The sequence below is a fragment of the Lissotriton helveticus genome, chromosome 3_1 (assembly GCF_964261635.1).
Source record: "Lissotriton helveticus chromosome 3_1, aLisHel1.1, whole genome shotgun sequence".
NCBI classification, from domain to species: Eukaryota; Metazoa; Chordata; class Amphibia; order Caudata; family Salamandridae; genus Lissotriton; species Lissotriton helveticus.
The window spans coordinates 10,948,389-10,968,193 of NC_136061.1; positions in this window are offsets into that span (position 1 = coordinate 10,948,389).

The window sequence follows — 19,805 nt, forward strand, 5'->3', positions numbered from 1 at the left end:
CTTCTGTGTTTCTACCTGCAGAAATCAAGTGAGGGTTGCAAGCTCGGTCACCTGCCTTGTACACATGTGGCTCGCTAAGCCCTTGTGATGGTGATGCATGATGAATGTCCATGACCTGCTAGGCCATACTGGAGCCTCGGACTACATGTGTGGGGTCTTCAGAATTATGGACATGTCACAAGTTGAAGCTGTTCACTCTCCTACAGCTATTTTCTTATTCACAAAGCAATGGGAGTGTTCCGGTGCTTGATGCAGGATTAACAAAAGACTCCATGTTCTCAGAACACCTCTTTTTCTGCAGCAAATCTGTGCCGTTTGGAATTAATAATTATGGTTCAGTTCATTAAGCAAATCAGACTAAAACACCAGAAAGAAATGATATAATCTATTGTACTGAATATCATTAGAATATGAATGGCTATTAGCAGGAAATCAGTTAAAGACTAACATGCGTCAAAGACACTGATGAAAAGAAGCTCCCAGACATTGCATTCATTGACGTCATTAGAAATATTGAAATAAATAAGACACATAGGGGCTCATTAGGTGCCTCTCCTTCACTCTGGGGGCCCACAGGGGCCCCCCAGAGTGAAGACCGTATGCCTTTCCGTGCCGGCATCGCCGCCGCAGAAAGGCACCTGATAGACACCGCCACCATATTAAACCTTTTCCACCGTGGTCGCAAGGCGACCGGGGCGGAAAAGGAGCGGACGGTCTATCCATCCGCCGTGGTCCCCCCTGCCATCCTAATATGGCGGGTGGGGAATTCTAGGTGCGGATGGCGGGTGGATTGCCCCTGCCAGGCTGGCGGTGGCTACTGCCAGCCTGGCATGGGCAATCCGCTCGCCATCCTAATGGGCCCCTAAGTGATCAGATCCATTTTGTTGCCTCCATTTGTGTGACCTACTGATCAATCATTTCATAGTTCCACTTCCCAGGCAGGGGATGTTGATCCACTGTTGAGGATTTGGGGTGATTCTCTGTCAAGTATGATTTTCTCTCTGTTGCTCAGACTCAACCTTTGTGAGAGACCCTGACTGACTTCAACCTTCTTGGGCAGTCATCAGGCACAGACAAAAGCACAGTCCTGTTTAGTAACTTTGGGATTAGGTGATATTTTTGTGGATGGAGCATTCACCGTTGGGACTTTACATCCACCAGGCCGTGAATAAAAAGCCTGGCAGATTTATAAATGACTGCCAATAAATGTATAACGTAATTGACAGTAACCACAGTTACTGCAGTTCCTCTCAATGCATTTTACTGTTTCCAACAGGGATGTGTTTGAAGTTCATAGGCCTGTTAAACACAGTGTTTGTATAAAGAAATAGAAGAAGATAAGGCTGTTCTCACCATGGAAGGCTTCTCCCATAGCTGGGGGAGCCTTAATATATTTTTATTATTCCTTACTGACATTCACATTTGGTGCGCAGACATGTCGCCATTTCTCTGACCACCTATGCTCCACATGGCTGTCGGACGGGGTTAATCACAAAGGAGACAGGGTGGTCTCCACCATGATTAACTCAAAGGTTTATGATGCGACAGAGTTTACTTGATGCCAAGAATTATTTCATCCATTTCAGAGAAACGTTCAAACTATCCCTTACTCCTAACATCTATCAAATATATCATTACTCAGAAAGAAAGAAACAGCAACCCTCCACTCTGTGTTTCAGTCTCCACCCTCCAGCTATGAGGCTGCAGTCAATATACTTTCACTGTCTAGGGAAGCTCTATATTTATCCATCACATCATGGAACATGCATGCCCAATGGTCCACATATTTTTATTTATGTATGTATTCATAAAGTTTTATATAGCGCGAACATGATCCCGAAGGATATCAGAGCGCTTCACAATTGGAGTGACAGTAAAGTAACAATTGCAGTACCGGCATCAAATAGGAATACCAAACAAAACAGTAACAAACAAAAGGGGTCAACAAAGAATAAGACATTAACTGGTACATAGCGAACTAGGAGGGGAGCAAATGATTAGTAAAAGAAGAATAGCATCCAGTGTAGTGCTTATAGGTGTAAGGCCAATGCATTAGAGCAGACAATCCAAACCCCTTTTAAGGTAAGAACTTGTTCAGAAGGAATCCTATTCAGACTTTGGCCACACATGGAGTCTTTCTACTGTACAGTTGTACACACCACAAACATGCAGACACACATAGAATGCCAACTCAAAAGAATGGGGGTTCAACTAGTTCTTGTCACCCTGATTCTAATTTCCTGAATCCTGTACACCTGGTTCAAGTCCTTCCTGGTTATTATTATTATTATTAATTTTATTGAGCGCACAGCTACCCAGAGGGTTTCCCGGCGCTGACCAGAGAACAGGGGTATGACCATTAACAACTAGTTTACTGGTTAAATAACCACGACTTCAGTTCCCTGCGGAACCTAAGCTAGTTGGGCTCAGTTCGAAGAGCAAGAGGAAGGGAGTTCCAGAGGGAAGGACCCAGAAAAGAAAAAGAACGCCCACCCATTCTTGCTCGCTTAATCCTTGGGATCAGGAGCTTGAACTGGGTGGATGATCTGAGAGTCCGGGGGGGGGACATAAGAACTAATGAAGGATTAAAGATATTGTGGGGCTTTGCCAGTGATAATTCTGTGTATAAAACACAGGGCCTTAAATTTAACCCGACTCTCGATACGAAGCCAATGAAGGCTGCGTAAGAAAGGGGAAATGGATGACCTATAAGGGAGTTTACCAAGCAGGCGAGCAGCCATGTTTTGAACTGTCTGGAGTTTCTGGACAATCTCCCTACCAGCACCTTCTTCTGCTCCTGACCCTTCTTTGTATTATCCCTTCCTGGGCCTCCCAATCCTGGTACTACTGATCCTCACCCTGATAGTCTGCTGGGTCTTTCACTCCCTAATCTTGTTCTCCTGGTTCTCCTAGATCTGCCTTTTCAAGTCCTCTTGATATTGGGTCATCCTGATTCTCCTTGCCCTGATCCCTGTCTCTGAGGTCCATCTGGTACTGCATCCAGAGGTCCCGGTCCTTTCAGGTCCTCTTGGGCTGGGCTTGTTAATTTCTGTCCAGGGCTAGTCCCCTTGGGTCTTGTGGCTCTGGTTGTCCTGCTCTCCATCCTCCTGCTCCATTTGTTATTTTAATTTCTGGAGCTCTTGATTGTGACCCCTCTGGTCTTCCTAGCTCTGCTTCTGGTCCTGCTTATTCTGACCCTTCTGGTTCATATCATCCTCCCCAATTGGGCCCCTAGCCTTATCGGCCCTAATCCATCTGCTCCTGCCTTGGTTAGTTCTCCTGGTCCTCCTCCAACAGGTGATGTTTCCCTTGGACCTTTACATCCTATTTATCCAGTAATGTGTCTACTTAGTCTTGATTCTCCTTGCTCAGGTCATTCAGTCCTTAGCCAACCAGGCCTGGTCATTCTGGCTCCCTTCATCCTGACCCTCCTTTTACTCGTCCTACTTTCGCTACTTGTCCTTGTCCACCTTTTCTAGAGGCATAACTTATCTATCACCTTCTTTCACTTCTGCTTCCCCACTCCAAGGGAGTCCCAACACTATGTATCCATCAATTTACCTCATGAAAGTGTCACAGAGCAATAAGCCCCCCCACCCAGTACCCACTGTACTTGTTCCTCCCTCTGGGGATCAGATACCAGCTGTCTCTCTGTATTCACCGCTTTCTGCTGCTTGTTGGCTGCTGTTGTGTTGCCAGGTTTGAATTACTAAGCAAGCACAACCCTCTTAGAAACAAGGCCCTCCATAAGAAGCCCAAAACAGCAGAGCCCTTAAAAAGGATAAAAATAACATCATCACCATTCAAAACACAACATATTCTCATGAGTGAAAAAAACAGTTATGTAACATGCTTTAAAAGCATATTTATTATTCTTTGCAGACAGCTCAGTACTCCTGCACTGCAGCACAAAATACCTGTGTGCCTGATCCTCGCAAATGTCACAGATTTTTGAGGAGGAAAATGGAAGATTTAAAAAAAACTTAACAAGAAAAATGTACTCTCTCCTTCACTTCCATTGAAACAGAGGCAACTTTGAACAGGAGACAGCCACGATGAAGCCATTCTTGGATTCTACTGGCATGTGTGTATTCTGAAGATCCTGAAGTAGAAGAAGAATTCCTACACTTAGTTTTTGAATATTAAAATCACATAAATGATTTTTTATTCTTAATTGAATTTACAGTTTTTTCAACTATAAACAGCTTAGCTTACTTCATGCACCTATCTTTTTACAAACTATCGTACAATTGTATATGCACTTACATTCATATGCCTCACACATGTTGCATCCCCATTAAGAGATGCCATCACCCTACCATCACCCTTTTTCCCTCCTTTCTTCATTAGCTATTAAAGACCTCCTTCACACTATGCATCGGGCCCCCAGTCAAATGGTGCATTTCTAATATTCATCCTGTGGTTGTCTAAACAGAAGAGATTCTGTACTGTTTTGCCAGCCTCCGGGAAAATAGAAGCAACTCTACATTGTTAGTCTGGTGGCCGGGTATATTGCCACTTCTGTCTTTTAAAGCTAAAGGACACCTCATTTTCTGTAAATTTGTCTTAGTTTGAACACATGGGGCCTTGTAAACTAGTCATCAATGGGTGCCAGGATCACAATTCACTTTATTCCTGTTCAAGTCAATTGTCTCTGGTTTGCAATGCTTGTTGATTCATAACCTCCCTGTACAGTAGACAGATTTCCAACTTAAGAAGAGCAAAGCATTTGTGTAAGGATTTGAATTTTGAATTACTCAGAAATGTTTTATATTTTAGCAAATGTCCAGTGATCTGATACAAAAATATGTTATTGAGAATTGAACTTGAAAATCAGCTTGACACAAAGCAAGGCATCTACTGGAGAATGGGTGTGTTCTGTTGTGATACCTCAACAGGAAACCACAGAGAAATCAGATATTAAGATGTGCCCCTGGATGGGGGGGGAGGGAGCAGACCAAGTTTATCATTTGTAAGGTTATGGAGTACTGTATTATAGGAATGCGTGATTCCTCACTGCGGGGCTCTGGAGATGTTCCCACTTCAATGACTGCGCAGAGGACATCCCTCTGCTGTCGATTCACATTAAAGGTTTTGACCCCTGCCAGGTGACGCGGACGCTGATCAGCTTATTCAGAGCTCCTTTTATCTCCTTGTTCCGCAGAGTGTAGATCAGCGGGTTGAGTACCGGTGTCACCAGACCATAAATGAGGGTGAAGATCTTCTGGTCCTCCTTTGGGATGACGGCCTTGGGAAGCATGTACATGACGATGATGCTCCCATAGAAGAGGATGACCACCGTCAGGTGAGAGCTGCAGGTGGAGAACGCCTTGCGCCTGCTGGACGCGGGCATCCTCAAGATGGTGTAGAAGATGCGAAGGTACGAGAAGGTGATCAGCAACACAGGAACTATAATAACGCCAACTGAGATGATAAGGATCACTAGCTGCTGCAAGCGGATGTCCACGCATGCCAGATGCAGAGCGGGGGCCAACTCACAGATGTAATGGTCAATCGTGTTGTGCCCACAGAAGGGCACAGTGACTGTGGGAAAGACCTGCACCATGGAAAGGAGAAGCCCACTGAGGATGGTCGCAACGCTGAGCCTGATGCAAGTGGCTTTGCTGACTATGCTATGGTAGCTCAGGGGTTTGCAGATGGCGACATAGCGATCCCATGCCATCACCGCCAGAAGAATGCATTGGGAGATTCCCAAGGCGAGGCCAATTACCATTTGTGCAACACACATGGAGAATGGAACAATATTTGGTTTATAGAGGAAGCCATTCAAGCAGGTAGTGACGTTTGTTGATAAAAAAGCAATATCCAGATAGGCCAGATTACACAGGAAGTAGTACATAGGAGAGTGAAGCCGAGAGTCTGTGTGGACCACTGCAATGATGAGCCCGTTGGAAGCAAGCATGAGCAGATAGATGGCGAGGAAAGTCACAAACAGCGCAATCCCGGTCTGCCTTGTCACAGGAAATCCCACAATGATGAACTCAGTCAGCAGGCTCTGGTTCCCTCTGTCCATGCTAAGCCCCTAAGGAGACCTAAAGGAAACAGAAAGACAGCATAATGGGCTCTCATTCTTAAAGACTAGATATCAAACTGCACAGCCCCTAGATTTGGAGTGACTTTAAATAATCACTGGCATAGAAACTTAGAACTCTTTCTTCCTTGGGTCTTGTCATGTTGCATCAGCAGAGGCTACTCAAGCATAAAACAAATAATCTTATTTGCTGTCAATTTTAGTTAGTCTGAACGTAGGCCAATACTGACTGTAACCTTTCAGATCAACACTTCCAATCACAGTGCTTAGGGTTGTCTTAACTTTAATCAAACCCATAATATCTCAGCTTTACTCAATGATGATATTGGATATATGCATGGCAATAAAGAATAAAACTGGGATGGTGAAAGATACATAAACAAACAGAACTGAAGGGAAAGAGCTGCAGTGAAGGAGCCCTGTCTGTTTTCTTAAAGACTAGTTGCAGTCCAATTGACCAAGGAGTCAATGGTCTGTCTGAATGTACTCCTTCCTTAATACTAAGGCAGAAAACATGAACAGCAGAGCATGGTTTTTGTCTTCATATGGTCTTAGGGACATCTTAAGAATATGGGGGTCCTGCTGTTAAATGTATTTTGAGGGCCCCTGTTTTTTTTGTTTTTTTTCTTTAACATTTTTATACAGTGCATTTGACAAACTTAAGTTATGGCGAAGCAAAGCATTACAGGAACAGCAGATTAACCAAAGCATAGCACATGTATAAGAAAAACTAGGAACTCTAGCGGGCATACATTAACAAAAGAGAAAAGAAAAGAGAAAGACACCACATGGGTAGAGCAGAAAAAGCAGATAAGGAGAAGAACACAGGGGTAACCAGACCAACAGCTCAGTCTATCCTATCAAGTCTGTTATAGGGGTCCATATTTTACGGCCCATTTCCTGTCTTTTTTGCCCTTTTAATCTGTAGACTGCTGTTTCCATATTGTATATTGCTAGCAGTGGGGATCTCCAGTTAATGAAGGTTGGGGATCAGGGCTGATCCATTGGGCAGTAATCCCGATCTAAAGATAGAAATAGCTACAAATAAAAAGCATTTCTCTGGTTTACTGCACCCTGACATATTATGCGATTGGTCTACCCCCAAAATAGCTAGGCAGGGAGTTAGCCTCACAGCTTTCCCAGAGACCTGAGTGAGAAAAGTTTATATATCTTGTATGTACTTAGCAAGCAAAGGGCAGGAAAAAAACATGTGTAGAGTGTCAGCAGCTAAAAGGCCACATCTACTACACGTATTCCCGCGAGAGTTAGACCATTCAGAAACTTTACCAGTGGTGTAATACAAATCATAGGCTGCCATATAATGTTGGGCCCTCAGACTGCCAGTTATCAATATCTGATTGGCCATTTCGAGGGAGGCAAAAAAGTCTGTTCCTTCTTGCCCAAGCTTTCTGTCCCACTTTTCGCTTTGGACAATCAGATCATCTGGCAGATTGGATAGTAGTGTTTGATAAATTAACCCAATCCTTGTCCTTTTCTCTATAGATCCAACTAAAGAGATTTTCTGAAACTTTTCGGGTCCTTCTAACGTAAATTTAGATACATAGCTCCTAATTTGTAGATAATTAAAAAAGTGTCTAGTTGGGGGCCCATATCTTCCCTGGAGTTCGGAAAAATAGACCATTTGACCTTCATGGAAGAAATCCCCCAGAACTCTAATTCCTAGATTAACCCACCTAATAATAATAGGATCCTGATATATTAAAGGCTGTAAGAGGGGTGTGTGCATTGATGGTTGGGATCCCAAATTGCCACCGGATTTTCCTCCAAACAGAATAAGCTGATTGGATGGTTTTAAATTTAGCTTTCTTATAATAACTTGGTACGAAGATGCTCACCAGACATTTGTGAACAGCTTTGCTAAGTAATGTCGCATACATCGTAGGTCTAGCAAATACAGGCACTGCACAGCTGTCCCCTGAGATTAACACTCCCATATGTTGTAGCAGTGCAGCCCAGTGATAGAACATTAAAGATGGTAGACCCAAACCACCCCTTAATCTAGGAAGTATCAACCACTTAGATGCTCTTCTGGGTTTATGGTACCCCCAAAGAAATCTCAAACAGGCCCTGTCTGCACTAAGGATGTACTTCATTGGGAATTCAATGGGGATGGTCCTGAATAAGTATAGGAATTTGGGGAATATTGACGTTTTAAGAACGTTAGAACAGCCATGCAGTGAAAGGTGTAAATAGCACAATCTCTCCAGTGCTTGGTTTACCTTTTTGAAAAATGGCAAGATGTTAATTTCTGGAATCTTCTCTACTGCCGTAGTGATCTTAAAGCCCAAATAGGTGGCAACTGAAGTTGTTGGAAGCCCTGCTGGTTTTAAAAAGTCAGAATTTATAACTTGGGTTTTGTCAGCATTGAGGCGATAACCAGAGACTGACCCAAAAAGTTTGGCAGAGTCATAGACAGCCGGGAAAGCGGAACCCGCATCCTTCGTGAAAATGGCAACGTCATCGGCGTAAGCAAAGTTTTATAAGCCACGATGTTAGCCGTGACCGCCTGTATCCTTGGATTACTATCTAATTTACTCAAAAAGGGATCAATGTATAAAGAGAATGAGAGCGGGAAGCAGGGGTAACCCTGACAAGTTCCTCTGCTAATGGGAAATAGAGGCGACTCATGTCCCGAAATACGAACGGAGGCCTTAGAAGAGATTTATAGGGCTTGTATAGCTCTAATAAAGTCTTCTGGAAACCCCTTAAATCTCAACAGTTGCCAGAGGAAGTTCCAAGAGACCCTGTTGAACGCCTTTTCGGCGTCCAACAGGATAATTGCCAAAGGTTGTTTACAGGTAGAGGCCCAATCAAATAAAACGATCACCCGCCTGATATGATCAGAGGTGTCCCGGCCAGGGATAAAACTGTGCTGGCGAGTAGAAACTAGAGAAGTGATGGCCCTTCCCAATCTAAATGCCACAATTGTAGTGTAGATTTTACCGTCAGCACATATTAGGGAGATCGGCCGATAGGATGAAGGAGTAAGCTCAGGTTTGTCCTTTTTCTTAAAGACTACAATGGTAGTTTTATGCCAAGAGTCTGGAGTCCAACCACCCTGAGCTGAGAAGAACAGGGACTCGACCTCCTCATAAAGAATACTGCTAAAGTTCAGTAGAATTACAGGGGTAGTGAGTCTGGCCCGGCAGCCTACCCCGCAGCCAATGAAGTTATCGCTAATTCTATCTCTTCCCTTGATATCGGAGAAGAAAGGGCATCTTGCTGCTGCAGTGGAACTTTCGCTGTTATATAGTCATCCAGGTAACCCTCCCCTGGGACAGCTTCAGTATCCTTGTCTGGAGAATATAATGTCTCATAAAACTCTTGAAACACCCCAAGCACTTTATCTGGTTGATCCTGCGTAAGGCTGTTTTTATCGTTAATACAGCTGATCCGGTTTGCCACCTCCTTGCATTGCAGTCTCTTAGCCAACAACCTGCAAGTATTTTCCCCGTACACGTAGATATTAGTTCTATTTGGATGAACTTGGCAGCAAGCACTTCCCCAAAATATTGCTTTATTCTGTTCTTACAGATTGCTATTTGTCGTTGACACTCCTCTCTTTACCCTTGATCATCAATGACCAAAATAAATTCTGCTTCGATTTCTCAAAGCTGGTTAATCCAGCCATTAACCCTTTATTTAATTACCTTCTGACGGTGAAGGGAAAAGCTAAGAGTCTCCCCCCTCACCGCAGCTTTGGAAGTGTCCCAAACGATTAGATCGGAGGCGGTGCCTTTGTTAATCTAAAACAAGTCAGTTATCCAAGTATTCATGTGGCTATGGTACTCTCCTGTAAGCATAATACCTCAATATCTAAATGTCTAATAAGTTGGGCCAAGATTCCCCTTTTATTTCTGTAATTTAGCCCACAGCAGTTTAGAGAACACAACCAAATCAATTCACGTCTACCCGTCATCCTTAAGAGTTACCCGGAGCAGCCCATTGAGACCCAGACCTGTGTGCATCACACCCATGCCTGTAATCAATGTTTTGCCGAAAAAGAAATAAAAATTAAACACATACTACTTTAAGAAAATTTGTACTGTTTGCCATAACAACTTATTGAGAAAACTGTTTGTGCCCCAAACCCACAACCACCAACCCCAACCTTGCCCCTTCCCTGTCCCCCTTCATACCCCCACCACATTAAGGGCATGGGGACCAACAGTCCCTGGTGATGTAGAGCTGGAGACCCCCATCTCTCCCCACTCCACAACAAAGACCACGAAAGTTAGCTAAATAAAGACATTGAAGAACCACAATCGTATTAAACGCAAAAATGGAGAAACAATAAATTGGCATGATACTCCCAAAAAGTGAGAGGAAAAATAAAAGAAAACCCCCAAAAAAGAGATCAAATACCTCTGCCAACTAACCCCAGTTTTAGTTATCCAACCAGAGAACTGAACCTTAGTCCTGTCAAAATCTTCAAATAAAGAAGAAAATGACAAAAACAAACAAGACATTTCGCAAACTATTAGCTATCCAAAGAACATAATCTGGAATTTTCTCCTGCCGTCATGGAGAGAAAATACTCCTTGGCCTGGATCTCTGACTGGAAAAAATGTGTCTGTCTTTTGTAAATCACTTTTAATTTGGCGGGCTTCAAAAGAAAAACCTGAGTGCCCTTCTGCTGAAATTCCGGGATCAACTGTCTTAGGTGCCAGCGTAGTTCGACTGTCCTTTGACAAAAGGTAGGGCGATCAGGCCTGGCCAAGTCATACAGAGATTCCCGGCCCAAGAAGTTATTCAGAGAAAAAAGAATTGCTCGTGGCCGATTGTCAGACTGACCACCTATATTGCGTCGATTGAAAGGAAAGCGATGTGCCCTTTGGATTTGGGTATTCCAGTCCCATTGAAGGAGATCCAGAAAAGCTTCCCGAAAAAGTTCCACCACAAATTGCCATTGGTACTTCCTTTACCCTCCGGGACACCCAAAATTCTTAAGTTCTTATTCTGTGCGAGGTTTTCAAGGTCAGTCAATTTGAGCAGGGTATCATCCTTTACCATCTGTATATTCTCAACCTTAGATCTCTGTGAAGCCAAGTCGTCTTTGAGTTGTGATATTCTGGTTTCCGCTTCTGATATTCTCAAAGAGAAGTCTGAACAGGTTTTAGCGATCCTGCGGATGGAATTCTGAAGTTTCCTACAGGTTCCTTGTGTGCGGGAGCTTTCCCCCCTTGATTCCTCCCTATGAGCCATCATCACTTGATAGATGGTAAAGCGTGATTTCTTCGGGGAAAGCGATGGTTTAGCCGGATCCCTAGGCACTGCTCCTTCTGTTGCATTGTTTGGAGCCCCCAAACCAGATGAGTAAGAATAGTCCAAAGCCAACCCACCAGGGGTCTCCTCAGTCAAAGTGGGGCGAACCTGTACTATTTTCATTGGTTTGACTGTCTCTGGGCTTACCAGAGAATGCTAAGCAACCCCCTCCCAATGCAGGCTGCTTGAATCACTGCCATCCCCGGCCCAGTCTCTGTCTTAATTGTTTTCTTCTCCCGAAGAATGAGAAACATTTGATAGGGAGAAAAACGTACCTATTGTGTCATCATCTCTATTCAGGTCCAGATTTTCCTTAGAAACATCAGTCTTAAGTGTGGCCAGGATATCCACATTGTGATTTTCCGAGAGAGGAACTTCATTTACCAGCATGCATCTCTTTTGCTGAGTAATAGCCGAGTCTATATCATTGACAATTCTAGTCTGGGGAATAATTGCCTCGATACCTTGCAATGCAACATCACCCACTGCCACACCGGTGGGCAATGCAGATATGACTGACTTTTACCCTTGGGGGCATTCACTTACCGGTGTGAGCGTAGACACAGGAGGAGCTTCAGCATTGTCACAGACAAGCAATCCCTCAGTACTGTTATTCGAGACAAAATCTGGAGTTTTCATTAAACCGGAGCCTCTGACCGCCAGTGCCAGTACCAGTGCTGGATGTAACCTTCGTTTTTAATGACTGTGCATTGAACAGCCCGGGAACTGTCTGCTTGGCACGACCGGAGGTAGTGTTTTTCTTAGGCTCCTTCATCGCAGCCATAACTGCGAGTGAGACCTCGGCAGCCCGACCCTCTGTGGCAGAATTGGCAGGGTTGGTCCTGGGAGTTCTTACCGAAGCTCCAGCCCCCGTTTCCTTTTCCGGTAGCCTTTGGTGGCATAATTCGAAGCGGGAGCAGCCGTGTCCCATCAGGCAGCGAAAGAGCAGTCAAAGAAGTTAAACAGCTATCCCGGCGTCGACACACCAAGAAACAGGTTAGCGGAGAGCTCCACAGCCAGGAGCGGCAGCACCCGATCATTCAGATAAGTGACTCGATCAGCTTAGGGCAGCGTTGATAAGGGCACAGTATTGCTCATTTCCACATAAGCGCACAGGTAAAAAAGTTCTTCATAGCCCAGCAGATGAGGCAGCGGTAGAGAGAAGGAGGAGAGCAGCTCACTCGGCCATCTTCACGGCCGCCATCTTGCCCACATTCCTGCCGGCAGTGGTCAAATGAGGACCCCTGTTTGGAACAGCTTTGAATTTATAATCCAATTTCAGCTTTTATGCCCTATTTGGTCATTCCACTGACAATGCAGAGGCACACTCATCCAAATTCTCCCACACATCACTCATATTAAAATTAAATTTAGAGTATTTAAAAGCATCTGATTAAGAATTATTTAAGATTATCAGAGCAAGGCTATGCAGAACAGAGCTGGCGCCAGCATGGGGCCCCCTGAAAGGCTGGAGCCCTAGGCAGAGACCCACTTTATTTTATTTTTATTTCTTTATTTAAATTTGTATGTCAACGCACAGCTACCCACAAGGGTTTCCCGGTGCCATGAAGGAACAGCAGAAGGTGGAGAAACCTGTTGGCTGAAAAGTCATGTTTTAAGGGATCTACGGAATAAAAGGAGGTTTGGTTGCATGCGGAGGGGCAATGGCTGAGCGTTCCATAAGGCAGGGCCCAGGTAGGCAAAAGAGCACCCTCCCATACGAGAAAGTCTGACTTTAGGGACTTAGAATTTCTCTTGGGTGGAAGATCTGAGAGTGCGGGGAACATAAGGACATGCTAGATGTTGCAAATAGCGGGGGGACTTTGCATGCTTAACACAGAACATGTGAGTAACGGCCTTGAATTTGACCCGTTTCTCCACTGGAAGCCAGTGGAGATCTACCAGTAGCCCGGACATCGATGCAGTTTTGGATGCTCAGCAAAGCAGCAGAGTTTTGTACTCACTGCAGTTTACGTGTTACCTCTTTGTTGACTCCCAAGTAAAGAATATTCCCGTAATACAGCCTAGAAGTAACAAGGGCTTGGATTACGTTGGCTGAGTGTGAGATGGAAGCATCCACAGGATCTTCCTCAACCACTTCAGAATGGTAAAACAGGTAGCAGCAACCTTGGTGGCTTGTTACCGCATAGAGAGAGAGTCGTCAATAATGAAACCAAGGTTGCGTACTTGAGTAGAGGATTGTGGGAGCATACCCATTTCTGGCGGCCAATGTTGAGGGCCCCATAGACCTTGATATTTGCCCAGGATCAGGACCTCTGTTTTATCGCCATTGGATCTTAAAAAGGTGGTGTTCATCCAGGCCACGACTTTACTGAAACCAGATCTTAGTGCAGAGGGCTCAGAGGTTTTTCCAGCTGAGAGAGAGAAGACGATTTGGGTATCGTCGGCGTATGAAAAAAGCGACAACCCAGATTCCTCAACCATGGCTTCCAGCAGTCTAATGTAAATGTTGAACAACAGGGTGCTGAGAATCGAGCCCTGGGGGACCCCATACAGTGAGGTGTGATGCTTGGATTTGGAGGTAGATGAAAAGACCTGAAAGGTGTGGTCAGTGAGAAAAGAGCTTAGCCAGTTCAGGGCCGCCCAGGTGACACCAGAGGATTGGAGGGCCTTTATGAGTACGGTATGAGAAGCCGTATCGAAGGCCGCACTCAGGTCAAGCAATACCAAGGCCATGGTTTCGCCCACGTCAATAAGAACTACCTACCCCAATTGAAGAAACAAGGCCCCAGAGAGGGGTCCTTAAATAAACACACTGTCACCGGAGCAATTTAAGTGCAGGGAATATCAGTCACTCCAAGTTGTACAAAAATATGTATTATGTTAAGTATGATATCTTTTTGAAATAATTGTTAAAAATCAATAAAACTCTATATTTTAGTGCAACTTGGTGTGACTGATCTTCCCTGCACTTAAATGTCTCCAGGTGACAGTGTGTTTATTTAAGGACCCCTCTCTGGGGCCTTGTTTCTTCAATTGGGGCCGGTAATTCTTGGTGTAGGTGTTTCAGTTGTTCCCCTGTTTACCTGCCCTTAATTATTCAGGGGTCCCCCTTCTTAGTAGTTTTCGCCTGTGTCAATGTTATGTCGAGGCATTTCTGTAACCCCTAGGAGGGTGGACTCAGTGGAGTAACCAGTCCTGAAGCCGGACTGGGAAGGATGCAAAAGACCATTGGTTTCAATAAACTTAGACAAATGCCCATTAATATGTCTCTCAAGAATCTTTGAGAGAACAGGAAGGAGTGAAATTGGACGAAAGTTAGAAGGGTGTGCAGGGTCAGCGTTAGTTTTTTTTAATAATGGGACAACCATTGCATCTTTCCAATCTGGGGGATCAATGGAGTTTGTTAGGGATGTGTTGAGCAGTTGAAGAATGTGATTAAGAGAGGGTGGTTCGATTTGTTGTAAACCCGCAATCGGCAGTAAGTCACAAGGGGATCTGATTTAATTTGACTGAGATGCTGTGTGAGTGTTACCATGTCCAAGGGTGGCCAGGTGTCAAGAGTAATCATATGTATCTGAGCAGTGCAGTTTTCGGGCACTGAGGCGGGACGATCAACGGTCGCAGTAGGTGAGGGAGAAGAAGAGGGGGCAGTGCTAGCCAGAGCAGAATAAATAGTTTCCACTTTATTTAGGAAACATTGGGCAAGATCCTCGCATTGTGTTGTATTGAGGCTGGGAGGTGGTTGCGTGGCAGCTAAGCCGGATAGATCTTTGACCCTGTTAAATAAGATTTTAGGGCAGATATTGGCCTGAGTGATGGATGTAAAAACATAGTTAGCACGTGCAGCCCTACAGTGGGAATGATAAGCCTGTTTAATAGTTTGCCCATTTAAATTCTAAGACATTGCATAATATCACAGCATTCATGGTAAAACCTTAACCAATAGCACATAGGAACATCTGAATCATTGCATCCAAAAATGAAGCAAGGACAGAGTGTGCACTTAATAATAGTACACAATGAAAGATTTGCATTTTGTGTAATTATGTGTAAATTGGCTGAAAGTTTCAATAATAACATGATAGAAACGTATGCAAATTTCACACACCCAGTTTCTTCCTTGCATGCTGAGGTCCTGGTAGGGGAATCTTGTGATTGTTGTTGTTCTCTATTAGGAGAGAGCTGACTGCCACTGACATGATGGCCAAGTAGCACCCAAACTATCAGGTCAAAGGTTGATGCCAGCAGACTAGCTGAAGCCCTGTCGATGTACGCCAAGGGTTAATCACTGCAGTTAACAGACAATTCAAAATGGCCTCCATGTGACACTGAGGCTTGGAACACAGCTCTCTTGGAGGAGATTTGCTCAGACCTATCAAAGCTGAGCTGGGTGGCCATGGCCTGGCTAAATGTCCCTCCACATTACAACCCCTATTAGGAAGCCTGCCTTATATGACTCTCACTTATGTGCATTCAGGGGTAACACAGCTGCCAAGGTTTCAGATTGCTTATGTGTGACATTTTCAAAATGTCAGTGTCATTATGAGTGACACTTTCTCGTGAACAGTCTAATGTTACCCACCCTTAGCAGTAGCATGTCGCAGCCCAAGCCTTGGTCGGACAGCTATTGCTGAGTGGGGTAGCAAAATACAGTAAATTAACTCCTTCGCTGCAGCGGCTATTCCGCCGCAGTGCTAAGCCGTTGGGGCGGCCGCGCGGCGGCCGCATGCTGGTGACGGAGCCGCTCCGTCACCAGCGTCGGCTGAGCTGTGCTCATGATGGAGCGGTTCCGTCACGGCCCGCCCCGCTCAATAGAACGCTCAGCGCAGGTGCAGGATTCGCGCCGCGCAGGCGTGCCGAGCGGGCCGTGACGGAACCGCTCCGTCATGAGCACAGCTCAGCCGACGCTGGTGACGGAGCGGTTCCGTCACCAGCACCGAAGGGGTTAAATGGAGAGTTTCTGCCTTAGGCCCCTGGCTGACAACCAATCAAATGAATGGCACAATCCGATCACACCCGATGGATTGAGTCTGCCCAGGTTCTGCCACGTGGGACCCGAGGCCGACTACAGTATACTAGAGGGGCCCCAGGTCTCCTCATGTACACTTCTCTGATTGGATCCCACTTTTACTGCAGTTTACACTCATCCCAGTTTTTGCATATATTTAGAAGCTTCATTTTGCTACTATGGTTTGAGCCGTAGGTGCTTTTTTTACATTGCTTAGGCCAGTGTGTAGTTTTGTGTTTAGGTCTTCACATTTCTGAGGTCCTTTTCATTTGCATGTGAGTTTCTGTGATAGCAGGATCTTTCCATGTCATAATATATCGAGATTCCTAGTCATCCCGTCGGACACTAGCACCATCTTGTAGTTTTTTTAAACAAGCTTAGCTATTATGCGTTCATCCCAGCAAAGCCTCATGGTTTTATGGCACCTCAGGTCACCTTTCTATTGCGTGACAAACCCAGGCATTGAGGTCATGCAGGAAAATGACCACAATTGTGTTATTCTAACACAAGATGTGTGGCACTTGCCCGGCTGGGGAGAGACACAAACGTCTGACAATGAAACCCAGCGTGGAAACCCAAACCTTGTCAATTCTTGATATGACATTGAACAAAAAGTAACTTTTAGGAGAAATAGCAGACATTTGTCCAGGTACAGGGAAGGACCTGCAGTGGGTAAAGAATGCCCTACAGACCCTGCAGAGGCACACACAGGCTCCAGTGGATGTTGACACCTTTCACCGGACAAAACCAGGACAGGGAGTCTCCGGGTCCGCTCTCAGCATCCCCTCCTCGTTGCCTGAAAATATGTGTCATAAAGAAGACAAACACAAGGAAAGTAACAACATTTATTTGTGCTGTGAAGATCACATCTTACAAACAAGAGAGCCTCAGCTTTCTGGCTACCTCAACACTCCATGCACAAACCAGTGTCCCAGGGAGGAAGGGGGACGAGAAGCAGGTGAAAGAGAGACCAGAAAACTAGATGGAATACAAAAAATACATTTATATTTTGCACTATATAATTGAACCTATGCCCCAGAGCTGTCTGCATGGGTCCAGCCGATGCCGCGATGGCTTTGTCCTCTCCTCAGAGGTGCACTGTAGGCCTGTGGAAAAGTAAATTTTGCCATGTTGTATGTGCCTACGTGTTCCCCATCTTTTGCTATATGTGCATGATCGATATGCATGTATTCCCCTATGATCAATTAAAGACGCAATTACAGTTGTGTCCATCTCTAGTATGCCAGTTTCCAGTTTTCGTGAATACAACGAATATCAGGCCTATGTAATCCTACGTTGCCACGTTTTACAGTGTGCACGTTAATTCATTGAATTGTCCCCGTTTCTAGGCCTCAAAAGGGCCCGGACTCAGATTCAGCTCCTGTCTCCTGAACCCTCTCCGAGGAGCGATACAGCCCCCACCTGTATCCCTGACCCTTCACTTACTTTCATGCCTCGCAGTGCCCGGCTCGGCCTGGCTCTGTCTCCCAGTCTGCCAAGAGTATGTTATGATTCTAGTTATCAGTCCAGCCCTCCTTCTCTGCATTCCTAAGCTACTGAATCGCATCAATAGTTTCCGTCATGGTCTAGCCTTTATGTCTCCATGTAAGAGAAATACTGTATTAATATTCATAAGAATATTCCTCGCACACACACTACATGTAGAATTATGCATGCACCAGTCTTAATGTCTGTTAGCCTTTGCCCTGATAGCTTTTGGATTCTATCAACATGTTCTCTAAACACCAGATACCAGATAGGCTTTAGGTACATGTCGCTCTGACACTCCAGACTTTAGTCTCCTCTTCTAGCGCAGAAGTCATAGCCCCCCAGTTCTCCCTAGTAACACGTCATTGTCAGTTTGCGCGCACCACTAGGTTAGAGGTCCCAGCTGCTCAGGTAGCCCCCTCCATGTTTCCGCCCCATTTATGACATATTCTGTTACGTTTGCATCACATGTCTATGTATACGCCCTGTACACACCTCTTGTTACACCCACTTTATGCCTTATCTTTCGCGACTGCTACAAACTCCGCCTACTGCTACGCCTACTGTATTGAATGCAATGTATTTGTTTAACTATAAATATTGTGCACTGTTATTAAAAAGTTACCCCCCTTATGCTCCCAGATCCTGCCCCCGGCAGCTGCCATCCCATTCCCGTACAGGCTGTCCTGTTCCTGTCCTTTTATGCTTAATTAAAGCCTGTCAACTCCAGCTACCTCGAATCTTGACTCTTATTTATTGAGCTATCTGTTTATATTGTATCCAGTCAAAAATAGACCCGGTAATTAATTATTTATTTACCACATAATGGCGCCCGAATAGGGACTTGCCCTTTCCCCACGCGCCGGAGAAGCCACGCAGGCCCCCTGATCCTCTGCAGCCGTGACGGAACCATACCGTGCACGTGCAGATATTTCTGCTTCAAGTATCCCTCAGGCCCACGGAGGAGACGGAGGTTGCGGTCCAGCGTCCAGACGAGGCGGTGGAGGAACGCGGCGAGTCCCGACCAGAGCCCAAGCCGAGAGTCCAAGGTCCGAGGTATCCGGAGGCCCACCTGTAACTAAAGTCCGAAGTTCGTCCATCCGTCGTCGTAGCAGTCCAGTCCAGTCCGAGGCCTTCCGTTCTTGCTGCCCGGTGAGTACCGTTGCTGGGGTAGTATCTAGACAGGGTCAATTAATTTGTCTCTGGTCCGTGGGTCTGGGTACACAGATCCAACACGAAGTGTCCACTTAGGTGGATGCGGGTCCTGACGTGTCTCTTTATGGGACCGGTAAGTTTCGTACTGTTTCAGCAGTGCATCTAGTAATTCTAGTCAGTTCTGTTCTCGAGAAATTCATGTGTTCTGTTCTCAGTATTTCAGGTAGTATTCTGTCCGAACTGTTATTTTAAATGTTATTTCATGTGTTTTCAATGTCGTGGTATGAGTGATTTGTTTTCTTAAAGTTATTATTGTGTTTATCGTGTATTGTACTGTGTCCAGACTCTAGCCTAGTTATGCCTCTGTTCTCGAAGTTACGTCAGTTAAAAACTAGAAAAGGTCTGCTCGAGGAAGCAGTTCCTGTCCCGCCTAGGGACAGTCCAGGTCATTTTATGTATCATAAACATGGCATAAGTGCCATATTATATCTAGATTTATGGGTAGAGTACACCAAGGAATTAGAAGAGAAATATAGATGGCCTGTATCAGGTACATGGGATGCCAAGTGCATCATGTGAGTAAAAGAAGCATTATGGAAAAAGAAATCCAGACAGTCCCAGAAAGATGCCATCGAGTTATGGCGCAAAGAATCTCACAAAAGAACAGAGAAAGAAATCAGAAAGTCTGAGTTAAGTAGAGAATCCTCAGAAAGAGCCCAAGAAAGGGAATTAATCGAAGTAGGTGAACGAGTTAAAGCCGAACAGTCAGACAGACAGAGAAATGCCCTCATTAAGGGTATGTATCCTATTCTTGCTGAGGGCTTGCCGAAAGCAACCCCGGAAGCACCATGT